Genomic DNA, 12,932 nt, shown 5'->3' on the forward strand with positions numbered 1-12,932 from the left:
TCTCCAACATTTGTTACTATTTGTCTTGTTGATGATAGCCAATCTGACTGGGGTGAGGTGATATCTCATTGTGGTTTTGATTTGCATTTCTCTGATGATTACTGATGTTGAGCATTTTTTCATATGTCTATTTGCCATTTGCATGTCTTCTTTGGAGAAATGTCTCTTCAAGTCCTCTGCCCATTTTTCAATTGGGTTGTTTGTTTTTTTGTTGTTGAGTTGCATGAGTTCCTTGTATATTCTGGATACTAGCCCCTTATCGGAGGCACTGTTTGCAAAAATCTTCTCCCATGCAGTTGGTGGCCTCTTTATTTTGGCAATGGTTTCTTTTGCTGTGCAGAAGCTTTTAAGTTTCATATAGTCCCATTCGTTTATTTTAGCTTTTACTTCCATTGCCTTTGGAGTCAAGTTCATAAAATGCTCTTTGAACCCAAGGTCCATAAGTTTAGTACCTATGTTTTCTTCTGTGCAGTTTATTGTGTCAGGTCTTATGCTTAAGTCTTTGATCCATTTTGAATTAACTTTGGTACATGGTGACAAATAGCAGTCCAGTTTCATTCTTTTGCACGTGGCTATCCAATTCTCCCTGCACCATTTATTGAAGAGGCTGTCTTTGCTCCATTGTATGTTTTTAGCTTCTTTGTCAAAAATTATCTGTCCATATTTATGTGGTTTTATTTCTGGGTTCTCAATTCTATTCCATTAGTCTATGTGTCTGTTTTTCTGCCAATACCATGCTGTTTTGGTTATTGTAGCCCTGTAGTACAAGCCAAAGTCAGGAAGTGTGATACCTCCATTATTGTTCTTTTTCCTTAAGATTGCTTTGGCTATTCGGGGTCTTTTGTGGTTCCAAACAAATCTGATGATTTTTGTTCTATTTCTTTAAAATATGCCATTGGGATTTTGATGGGGATTGCATTGAATCTGTATATTGCTTTGGGTAATATGGCCATTTTAACTATGTTGATTCTTCCAATCCATGAGCACGGAATGTCTTTCCATTTCTTTGTGTCTTCTTCAATTTCTTTCAAAAATGTCTTATACTTTTCAGCATATAGGTCTTTCACATCCTTGGTTAAGTTTATTCCTAGGTATTTTATTCTTTTTGCTGCAATTGCAAAAGGAATTGTTTTTTGTATTTCTTTTTCTGAGATTTCATTGTTAGTATATAGGAAGGCAATGGACTTTTGTGCGTTGATTTTGTAGCCAGCAACTTTACTGTATTCGTTGACTGTTTCTAATAGCTTTTTGGTGGAGTCTTTAGGGTTTTCTATATATAGCATCATGTCATCTGCAAAGAGTGATACTTTAACTTCTTCATTCCCAATTTGGATGCCTTTTATTTCTTTCTCTTGCCTGATTGCTCTGGCTAGGACTTCCAACACTATGTTGAAAAGCAGAGGTGATAGGGGACATCCCTGTCGTGTTCCTGAACGTAGAGCAAAGGGCTTCAGTTTTTCTCCATTAATTATGACATTAGCAGAGGGCTTGTCGTATATGGCCTTTACTATGTTAAGGTATTTTCCTTCTATACCCATTTTATTAAGTGTTTTAATCATAAATGGATGGTGTATCTTGTCAAATGATTTTTCTGCATCAATTGATATAATCATATGATTTTTTTCCTTTATTTTCTTTATGTGATGTATCACATTGATGGATTTTCGTATGTTGAACCATCCTTGTGCCCCGGGGATGAACCCCACTTGGTCGTGATGAATAATCTTTTTAATGCATTGTTGTATTCGATTTGCTAGAATTTTATTTAGGATATTTGCATTGGTATTCATTAGAGATATTGGTCTGTAGTTTTCTTTTTTTGTGCTGTCCTTACCAGGTTTTGTTATCAGGGTAATGTTGGCATCATAGAATGAGTTAGGGAGTACTGTCTCTTCTTCAATTTTTTGGAAGAGTTTGTGCAGAATTGGTATTAGATCCTCTTTGAAGGTTTAGTAGAATTCACTAGTGAAGCCATCTGGTCCCGGACTTTTGCTTTTGGGAAGGTTTTGGATGACTGATTGAATTTTGTTACTGGTGATCGGTCTGCTTAGATTTTCCAGTTCTTCATGGTTCAGCCTTGGAAGGCTATATGTTTCTAAGAACTTGTCCATTTCTTCTAGGTTGTTGAATTTGGTGGCATATAGTCCTTCATAGTATTCTTGGATGATCTTTTGTATTTCTGTGGTGTCCGTGATAACTTCCCCTTTTACGTTTCTGATTTTGTTAATCACTGTCTTCTCTCTTTTTATCTTAGTAAGTCTAGCCAAGGGTTTGTCAATTCTGTTAATCTTTCAAAGAACCAGCTCTTTGTCACATTAATTTTTTCTATTGTCTTTTTGTTCTCTATTTCATTTAGTTCTGCTCTAATTTTTATTATTTCCTTTCTTCTGCTGACCTTGGGTTTTACTTGTTCTTCTTTTTCTAGTTCTTTAAGGTGTAACATGAGGTTATTTATTTGGGAGTTTTCTTGTTTCTTGAGATAGGTCTGTAACGAGATAAATTTCCCTCTTAAAACTGCTTTCGCTGCATCCCAAAAATTTTGGTAGGATGTATTTTCATTGTCATTTGTTTCTATGTATCTTTTGATCTCTCCTCTAATTTCTTCTTTGACCCAGTCCTTCTTTAAATGTATGTTGTTTAATCTCCATGTATTTGTGTTTTTCCCCGCTTTCTTTTTATAGTTGCTATCCAATTTCAAAGCCTTGTGATCAGAGAATATGCATGGTATGATTTCAATCTTCTTAAATTTGTTGAGACTGATTTTATGTCCCAATATATGGTCTATCCTTGAGAATATTCCGTGTACACTAGAAAAGAATGTATAGTCTGATGTTTTAGGATGAAGTGCTCTATAAATGTCAATTATGTCCATTTCATCTAATGTGTCATTTAGGGCTACTATTTCGTTATTTATTTTCTGTTTGGATGATCTATCCATAGCTGTCAATGATGTATTTAAGTCCCCTAGTATAATTGTGTTTTGGTCAATTTCTCCCTTTAGTTCTGTTAGTAGTTGCTTGGTGTATTTTGGTGCTCCCTGACTGGGGGCATAAATATTGATGACTGTTATGTCTTCTTGTTGTACAGTCCCCTTCACCATTATGAAATGTCCATCTTTGTCTCTTGTTATCTTTTTCACCTTGAAGTCTGTTTCATCTGATATCATTATGGCTACACCTGATTTTCTCTGGGTACCATTTGCTTGGAATGTCAATTTCCACCCTTTCACTTTGAGTCTATGCTTGTCCTTGTAGGTAAGATGTGTCTCCTGGAGACAGCATATGGTTGGGTTTAGTTTTTTTATCCAATCTGCTACTCTGTGCCTTTTTATTGGTGAGTTCAGTCCATTTACATTTAGGGTGATTATTGATATGTGAGGATTTCCTGTCATTCTATCTTTAGTTTTCTGGTAAGGCTGTGTCTGCATTGTTTCTTTGCCTTTTTGTTGTTGTCTATTATTTCTGTGTGGTGGTATTCTATGATGTTTCCCTCTGTTTCTTCTTTTATTTCAGTATATATTTCAATTCTGGATTTATTTTGAGTGGTTACCCTTAAGTTTATGTAAAAGAAAGTTTGATATTTAGAGTATTCCATTTTCTTAACACGCTTACTTTCTCCATTCCCATATTCCGGTTCAGGCCTTTACTCTCCCCCTTTTTGAGTTTTGGTTGCCACAAATTGTCCCTGTTGATGGTGGTCGAATAGCCTCCTTTAGTATTTCTTGTAGTGCAGGTCGTGTATTAGAAAATTCCCTCAGCTTCTGTATGTCTGGAAAGGTCTTTATTCCTCCTTCATATTTAAAGCATATCTTTGCTGGATATATTATTCTAGGCTCATGATTTCTCTCTTTCAATACTTTGAATATTTGGTTCCACTCCCTCCTGGCTTGCAGAGTTTCGCTGAAAAATCTGATGATAATCTAATGGTCTTTCCTTTGTACGTTACCATCTTCTTTTCCCTGGCTGCCTTGAGGATTCTTTCTTTGTCGTTGATTTTAGACAGCTTCAATACAATGTGCCTTGGAGAAGGCCTGTTGGGATTGAGGTAACTAGGTGTTCTATTTGCTTCTTGGATTCGAGGGTCCAGTTCTGTCCACAAATTTGGGAAGTTCTCATCGACAATTTGTTTGAATATATTCTCTGTTCCCTTCTCTCTTTCTTCTCCTTGTGGTATGTCCATTATTCTTATGTTGCTCTTTCTGATGGAGTCAGAAAGTTCTTGTAGAGTTCTTTCATTTCTTTTAAGTCTCAAGTCTCTTTCTTCTTCTATCTGTGTCATTTCCAGGTTTCTATCTTTGATGTCACTGATTCTTTCCTCCATCTGGTCAACTCTACTACCTAAGCTGGTTATTTCAGTCTTAATTTCTTCTATTGAGTTCTTAATCTCCAGAAATTCTCTTTGGTTCTTTTTTAAAATTTCAATCTCTTTCGTAAAATGCTCATGCTGTTCTTTGATTGAGTTTCTGAGTTCCTTTAACTGCCTATCTGTGTTTTCTTGTATCTCGTTGAGTTTTTTCAGAACTGCAATCTTGAATTCTCTGTCACTTAAGTCACATATTTCCGTATCTTTAAGTGCCTTCTCTGGAGATTTTTCACTTTCTTTCTGAGCTATCTTGTTGCCTTGGTTATTCATGGCGATTACTTGTTTACTATTTCTCTTCCTAGACATCTACAGGAGTGACTTCTGCAACAGGTTGATAGAAAGCGGTCTTTCTTTTGTTTTCCAGTACTTGTTGGTAGAATGTCTTATTATTTCTCCAACTGCAATTTGTTTTTCTTCTCCCACACGGTAGTGCTGTTTTCTCTGCACTATTCCTGCTTCTCACACAATGGGGGGATTCCCTGGGAGATGGGCTTCTCCTCTGTTAATAGTTCGTCTAGGTCACAGGGCGCAGTGTCCCGGTGGGTATGTGGAGAGCTTTTGATGTTCCAAAGCTCTTCCAGCTCCTGATTCAGAGCCCGTATGTTTCAGCAGTTCTGTTTACTCCTGCAGGGATCCGCCCAGATAGGTGGGGTCAGGGGTGGGGTAAGTTGTGAGAGGTGGCCCAGAGCAATGGTGGCGACCACCACCACAGCCAGTCCTGCTTCCACAGCTCCCTCCCCTTTGCCGGAGCTAGTTGGGCTGTGAATTTGTGTCTATGGCCCACAGTTCTCAAAACAGCAAATTTTCTGTTGTTTTGATCTGACACTGCTACTGTTTAGCTTCTTGCACCGGGCAGGTGGGGGCGGGGCGAGCTCTGGGAGGGGTGGGAGGGGGCGGCTAGTCTCAGTGCCTAAGGCTCCATTCTCTGCTCGGCAGTGCGGGCTTAAACCACCGTTTTCAGCCTTTTTCCCTCAATCTTTTCTCCGAGGTCTCTGCCGTGAGTGTTTGGTTCAGCCGTGTTATATGCTGTCCCCTCAGCCCTGTGGGCCACAAGCGGAGCCCTAGCAGTCCGAGTTCTTCCCTCACTCTCAGCTGCGGTAGTTCCGAGAAGCAGTGAGCTCGGAGCACTGAGCTAGGTCTGTGACCTGCGCCCGCGCGGCTCTGTCTCCGCGCACTTCTCCCTTTCCTCCTCCCTCCACTGGCGCGAATCTCCCACCTGTAGGTGATTTCAGTCGGTAGTGGGCCTCTTCGTCTTGCCTGTCTGCTGTTCAGGGAGTCCTTTGTGGAGTTTTTGTTGTTTGATTCGTTGTAAATTCCAGGGGAGCTTTACAGAGGCTCACCTCACGCCGCCATTTTTCCGGAAGTCCAGCAAACTTTTTTTGAGTTACAAAAAATGAAATCAACCATTCTTACTATATGTCTACCAGTCTACCTAAGTCATATGCTATTAACCATATGCATGTGGACCAGAAACTATTTTCTAAGTTAAACTGATGGCTTATTTCTTTCATTTCAATTTTGCAGAATGATTTCAGAACTCACATTTTAGAGATAAAGACACGTGTGCTCCAATGTTCATTGCAGCTTTGTTTACAGTGGCCAAGACATGGAAACAACCAAAATGTCCTTCGATACATGAATGGATAAAGAAGTTGTGGTATATATACACAATGGAATACTATTCGGCAGTAAGAAAAGATGATATAGGAACATTTGTGACAACATGGATGGATCTTGAGAGAGTAATGCTGAGCGAAACAAGTCAGACAGAAAAAGCAGAGAACCATGTGATTTCACTGATATGTGGTATATAAACCAAAAACAACAAAAGAACAAGACAAACAAATGAGAAACAGAAACTCATAGACACAGACAATAGTTTAGTGGTTGCCAGAGGGTAAGGGGGGCGGGGGGTGGGGGGTGGGAGATGAGGGTAAGGGGGATCGAATATATGGTGATGAAAGGAGAACTGATTCTGGGTGATGAACACACAATGGGATTTATAGATGATGTAATACAGAATTGTACACCTGAAATCTATGTGATTTTACTAACAATTGTCACCCCAATAAATTTAATTTTAAAAAAAAAATCAGAAAACAAAACCACACAAAAACACAAAGAAGTCTAGTGAAAAAAAATTAAATCACCTGCTCTCTCACTTTTCAGAAATGACCACTGTCAATATTTTAGTGTAAATCCTTCTAGACTTTCTTCTATATTAATTATCCCCCTCCCTCCCTCCCTTCTTCACTCCTCTCTCCTTCCTTCCTTCCTTCTTTCCTTCCTTCTTTCCCTCCTTTCTTCTGTTCCTCATTTTTTAAAAATGAAACTCCTTTTATGTACCAGGCACTGGGCAAATTGCTAGAGATATACCTGTGAACAACACAAATTTACTCTCACCAAACTTACATTCTGCAGGAAGAAATGGACAAAAAAATATTACAGATTGTGATTAGTGCTATGAGACATACAAATAGCATGTTGTAAGAAGAATGACCAAGGTACAGGTACCTAATATAGATGGGGTTGTCAAAAAAGACCTCTTTGAGGTGACATTTAACCTATGACCTGAAGTATCAGAATGAATGATTTGGAAAAATAAATAAAACGCCAGTGTGAGAGTGGCCCCCAACAAAGGTCCATTTTCAAGGTTTATATTCAAGGCTTGAGGTCAGAAAACAAAACATGGGAAGGTATTTATGCTAAACATGTTGTTCTGTAACCTGTTTTTCTTCATTTAATAATATATGGTGAGTATCAATAAATGTACACCAATATCATTTATATCACATACTGATAGAGATAACTTTTCCCCATCTTCCTTATATTAAAAGAACAACACAGGTACGTGCAACTTTTACACTTATTTGAGAATCTTCCTAGAAGTGGATGGAATTGCTATTTGAAAATATATACACAGTGTTAAGGATTTTGTTTTGTTTTTTTGTTTCTTTAATTAAAATATAATTTAATTGCAATATTATATTAGTTTCAGGTGTACAGCATAGTGATTTGATATTCATATACTAGTATCCTATATTCAAGTAAAAAATTTTGGACTGCCCTTCCAAATTTCTCAGAATATATTAAGAAACCAGACTCTTGGGGTTTTCTCTAGTCTATTTCACTGTTTCATCCTGCAAACCTGTGTAAAGAGGTCAACTGTTGAATTCAGCCACCTTCAAAATAATTTAAAATAAATGAGAAGACTGAAGGGTTAGGTGGAAAATCAGTATTTTTCTCTTCTTTTAGACTCACTTATTATTACGCAAACACAAGGGGGAACAAATGTGTTTCCTAATTATATTGAATAATGGAGAACATGAGTCAGTAAGCAATTAAATCTCAGGCTACTGTGAGATGGCTTGTTTGTGAAGATTCCTATAAAACTTAGTGCCTATATTATTTATGGTGATACTAATAGCTGTAACAACAACAACAACAACACCTGAAAGTTTCAGTGGCTTAACAAAATAAAGGATTGTTTCTCATTTATTTAACAGTAAAATTCAGTTGTTCCTGGTTTGTGTATAGCTTTTTTCCACATGGTGATTCAGGGACCTCATTTCCTTTCTAGGGCCTTAGAATCCTTTGCATCCAACTAGCAGATGGAGGAACTAAGTGCAGCAAAACACACCAAGTTCATTGGGACAAACTATCTGCAAAGTAACCTGTATTATTTCTGCCAATATTTCATTAGTAAAATCTAGGCACTTGGTCACAACAGAACACAAACTTTATGGTAGGAAGACGTCATAATTGGCTGGACATGTATCTTTAGATGACAATTCTACACTACAGAAATGGAGGAGCATAGATTCTTGATAAAAGTTTAGCCATTCCTGTCACAGTGTCTTTAATCATGTTTACAAAGAGAGGAAATGTCTGTTTGGGGTATAGTGTTATGGTTAAGACCTATTTTCGCCCCTCACCAACTTCTAGCCCATGTCATATTGTAATATTCATTATCTGAAATTCATACTTTCACATTTGATCATCTTGTTTTGTGCACTATTGTTTCATGTGAAGATTTCTTTTTTTAATTAATTTTAGGTGCACAAAAAAGTAAGTTAGACGTTTATCATTTATATATCGCACACTGTGTCAACCCCCCTACCCCCATCCACTACCCCTCTGACATCGCACACAGCCATCACATTTCCACTGTCTCTATTCCTAATGCTGTACTCCACTTCTTGTAACTATATCTATATATCTATATATCTATATATCTATATATCTATATATCTAGATATCTAGATATATAGATATATAGATATATAGATATATAGATATATAGATATATAGATATATAGATAAACTTGTAGTTGACATTCATTATTGTTCAGCTTCAGCTTCAGGTATACAGTGCAGTGATCAGGCATCTACATCTTCCCTGAGGTGGTCTCCCTAATGAGACAAGTGTCCATCAGATACCCCATAAAATCTTTACAAAATTATTGATTACATTCTCCAAATTAACTTTCATAACCCCATGGCCATATTGTGGTTACTGACTACTTTCTAAACCCCTCACCTTCCCCCTTATCCCCACCCCACCTCCCATCTAGCAACCCTCAGGTTTTCCTCTATGTCTCCAAAACTGTTTCTGATTAGTTCATTCACTTATTCTTTTCTTTAGATTCCACATATAAGTGAGATCATATGGTATTTGTCTTTCTCTCTCTGACTTATTTCACTTAATATAATGTTCTCTAGGTCCATCCATGTTGTTGCAAATGGTAAGATTTCTTTCTTCTTTATGGCTGTGTAATACTCCATTGTATAAATGTACCACAGTTTCTTAATCCAGTCGTCTACCGATGGGCATTTCGGTTGTTTCCATGTCTTGGCTATTGTGTATAGTGCTGCAATAAACATAGGAGTACATATTTTTTTTTGAATTAGAGTTTTGGATTTCTCCAGTAGATGCCTATGAGTGGAATTGCTGGATCATAGGTAGTTCCATTTTCAGATTTTTGAGATACCTCCATACTGTTTTCCATAGTGGCTGCACCAATCTGCAATCCCACCAACAGTGCACAAGAGTTCCCTTTTGTCCACATCCTAGCCAGCACTTGTTGTTTGTTGATTTATTGATGATAGCCATTTTGACTGGGGTGAGGTAGTATCTCATTGTGGTTTTTATTTACATTTCTCTGATGGTTAGTGAGGTTGAGCATTTTTTCATATATCTGTTTGCCATCTGTATGTCCTTTTTAGAAAAATGTATCTTCATGTCCTCTGCCCCATGTGCAGATTTCTTGTCTATCTCAACAGATTATAAATTCATCAAGAACAGATACGTAACATGTAGCACAAAATAGGCACTAAATATTACTAAACTCAACTGAATGCTTCTGTACTTCTGAAAATTCTTCTCATAATCCTCCATATCAAGATTAAGCTCCTTAGCCTTTGCTGTTATTCTTCCAGTTGCCCAGTCACCTGCATCTCCCCTCATACTGCCTAAATCAACTTAATCAACTCTCTGAAAATCATTGAAAAGCTAAAGGTTTTTCAAAGGCAGAAAGTTAAGATAAGCAAAGTTCTTTGTATGCTTTAATTCAAGGCCGAGATTATAAATTATTCTAAATTCATGTGGATAGGCGTATATAGATATAGATAACTCATGTATCAAAATAAAGCTAGATGTCTTGGAAAATAATTGAACAAAAGGGATTAGGAAGGAAATTGTCTTTATTGATTCCTAAGTGCCCACCTTGAAAGTACTGGGGGTGCCAAAAAAAATGTGTACACATGACTTGTATTCATCTTTTGTTATTGGTATATATTGAGTATTACAATTTTAATACAGTTTTTTCCTTTCTTAAAATGTCTACAAATTTTTTTGCACCCCCTGTACATGTGGTGACTTGACTTGTGCATGCCTTATCCACTCATATCTTAAGTAGTCCTCCAATTCAGGACTATGATATGGCCAGTTAGCCCACGGAGTCTTAGTTTAGGTCTGCTGTACTAACATAATTCTTAATATGGCCATCTAACTCTTAAAAAGAACCTTGCTTTAAAGAATAAATTATGTGGTTATTCTATCCAAATTCCTCAAGTCTTCTTCCTGTCCTGGGTGGATGATATCACCTTGATGGCTGCTGAACCTTTTCTGAAGCTTTACAATTTACCTATTATTATTATGCCACACTGTTGCTCTACCAGGTGACCTTTTCTGGTGCTACACTGTCTGCCATTGCCAAGGTAGCAAACTAAATGTGAGCAGTAGTACTGTTGATGGATATCCTCATCACATCACAGCTATTGCTCCAGTCACTGGCTACACTGTCTCCACTTTCAGTGTCATTAACTGCATTACAGTGGACCTTGAAGTTGAGAAAGGCATCTCTCCAAAATGTAAGTGCAATTCGGAACCCCAAAGTAGCTTATTCTTATGAGTTCTGTTTCTTCAACAGAACTAGGTCAAAGACCATTTAAATGAACCACTTGTTGTCACACGCAAAGGAATATCTCTCTCCCACCCACAGACCCTTATTAATAATTCAGTGTTTTTGGATAGTACTCCTAGAAATTAGAGATGGCAATTTTCTCTCCATTTTTTCAGAATTGTAAATGTTAATGTTCTGATGGATGTAATTTAATACTCAAAATCTGGTCCAACATTTTCCTCAGAAGGTAGGAGATACACATTCAGCTGGTACCCTTTAAATCGTTCTTTTTATATTTCACTGTCTATAAAATTGGAATGAAAATTAGATCCTTGTTTGGAAGCAATGTCTTTTTTAAAATATTTTATGATGTGATGATGTTTTGATGTTTTGGTAAAAGACTTCAGATTTTTTAGATTATTTTTAGAATCTAAATATTTAGATTATTTTTATGTGCTTCTCAATATCCTCTTTCCATTGTTCTGTTGTTGTTATTATTTGATTATTGTTTTTGTTGTTTTGTTTAATTTTGTCTTATTTGTTTGTAATATGATGTTAAAATGAAAAAAACATTTAAGTCAAAGTGTAGGTTGAAGCCCTAAAAGGGTAGATACCACATTCCAACAGGTGTAAGTTCACCATATGGGATTTGCAAAGGTAGCTGAATACTAGTTTCAAGATCCTAGTTAAATATTTGATTTTCAGCCTACAAAAGTGGTTGGAGAGTTTGATAAAAGATTGGGAGTTTAGGAGGGAATTTTTTAAAAGATTCGTTAGTGTGCTCTGAGTAGTACCTACTCAAAGTGTGAGTAGTAAGTGATGCTTGCCCATTATCACAGATTGAAGGAGAAAGTCTTCAACAAAATCTCATGGAGAGCTTAAAATACATTCCTTAGAGCTTGTTGGATTGATGCATGGCTCAAATAATTCACGTATGGCCCACACCAACAAGACAATCTAAAGGGCAAGATTTGTTGAATAATTGCTCTTAAATCAGAGCAAAGGGAAGTTGCTATATTTGAGCAATGCCTGTAATCCCAGAGTTTGTTGGGAAAAAGGATACATGAGTGCATCTTATAGAGCACATGTAGGCCACATGCAGGAAAGAGACAGCATGAGGTTCTTAGAACCTAGCTAACAGATGTCATGGGAGAGATTCTCTCAATCAGGGGGTGAGTTATCAGATTCCTATATGACAAAGAAACAACCAGAGGAAGGGCATTCACAACCATCAGGAAAAATGTGAATGAAAGCATTTCATGAAAGAAACAATCAATCTTAAACACCTACCAAACCCAGGGAGTGTCTGTTTCTTCTCATGGCAGTATATTAAATTGACTACTTTCCTAGCCATTTTCTCTTCTCCTTCTGCTTTTCTCTTACCGTGAAGAAGTCAAAAAAGTTAACAACCTAGAGGAGGAGGAAAATAAAAGGTAGAGAAAAGATCTCTTCTTTCCCGTTAAAATTAGTGCTATTAGCAGTAGGGCAGAGATGGGGAAAGAGTGAAACTTTAAAGAAAGTTTATAGATTTATTTTTACACTATTGAAGATATATTAATTACTAGAGGGACACTTTGATTACTTAAAAGTAAACAGAAAAGTTATGGACATTTCTTTGATTTTTATCTGGGGCAGGGGAAGAAGCTATCTCACAGAATAGATCTGAAGACATCATACAAAATTAAAACAAAGCTAATTTCTGTTAATATCCCACAAGTCATGTTTTATATATGCACTAGTTACTATTATGCATCTTACCTATTCTTTTTTTTTAAATTAAAGTTTATTGGGGTGAAAATTGTTAGTAAAGTTACATAGATTTAAAGTGCACAATTCTGTAATACATGATCTATACATCATGTTGTGTGTTCACCACCAAGAGTCAGTTCTCCTTCCATCACTATGTATTTGATCCCTTTTACCTTCATCTACCACCCCTCTCCCACCTTACCCTCTTTTTTTTTTTAATTAAATTTATTGGGGTGACAATTGTTAGTAAAATTACATAGATTTCAGGTGTACAATTCTGTATTACATCATCTATAAATCCCATTGTGTGTTCATCACCCAGAGTCAGTTCTCCTTCCATCAACATATATTCGATCTCCCTTACCCTCATCTCCCACCCCCCACCCCCACCCCCCTTACCACTTCTTACCTTGCGAG

Source organism: Rhinolophus sinicus, chromosome 18 (genome assembly GCF_057876585.1).
Source record: "Rhinolophus sinicus isolate RSI-liver-muscle chromosome 18, RSI-T2T, whole genome shotgun sequence".
In the NCBI taxonomy this organism is placed as follows: Eukaryota; Metazoa; Chordata; class Mammalia; order Chiroptera; family Rhinolophidae; genus Rhinolophus; species Rhinolophus sinicus.